The 660-nt window shown below is 39.1% G+C and overlaps 1 pseudogene; it reads right to left on the reverse strand.

Moving 5' to 3' along the window:
• Window positions 1-18: 18 nt before the first annotated feature.
• LOC110595027 lies at window positions 19-657 on the reverse strand (annotated as a pseudogene).
• Between the last annotated feature and the right edge of the window lie 3 nt (window positions 658-660).

The raw sequence follows: 660 nt of genomic DNA on the forward strand, positions 1-660 counted from the left end.
GTGGATTCTCTGATGTGCATTGAGGTGTGTCTTGTGAGAGAAAGTTTTCTCACATTCAATACATTCATAGGGTTTGTCACCTGTGTGAATTCTCTGATGTGCTCTGAGATGCGATGACGTGAAAAAAGTTTTCCCACATTCAATACATTCATAAGGTTTCTCCTTAATGGGAATTCTCCAATATTCTTTGAGACATGCCATCTTGAATAATGTTTTCCCACATTCACTGCCTTCACAGAGTTTCATCTTTGTTTCTGTTCTCTGATGTCCCATAAGGGGTGACCTGTAAGATTTCCCACAGTCATTATCATCATAAGTTTTCTCCTTTGTGTGAATTCTCACATGTTCACTAAGGTTTGACTTCTGACAGAAAGTTTTCCCACATTCATTACATTCATAAAGTTTGAATCCCACATAAGCTCCAGAATGCTGAATAGAGTGTGAACTTGTACAAAAGGATTTCCCACATTCTTCATATTGAAGTTTCTCCCCTGAGTGGGTCCTCTGATACCGAATGAGGTGTGCTTTCTGGTGAAAGGATTTCCTGCATCTCCCATATTCACCAGAACAGCAGAATTTCTCTTCTGTATGAGTTCTGTGATGCATTGTAAGGTCTAATTTCCGGTAGAAAGTATCTGTGCATCCATTATATTCACAGAA

This window comes from Carlito syrichta, unplaced genomic scaffold (assembly GCF_000164805.1).
Source record: "Carlito syrichta isolate Samal-C Ts95f unplaced genomic scaffold, Tarsius_syrichta-2.0.1 Scaffold222527, whole genome shotgun sequence".
Lineage (NCBI taxonomy): Eukaryota > Metazoa > Chordata > Mammalia > Primates > Tarsiidae > Carlito > Carlito syrichta.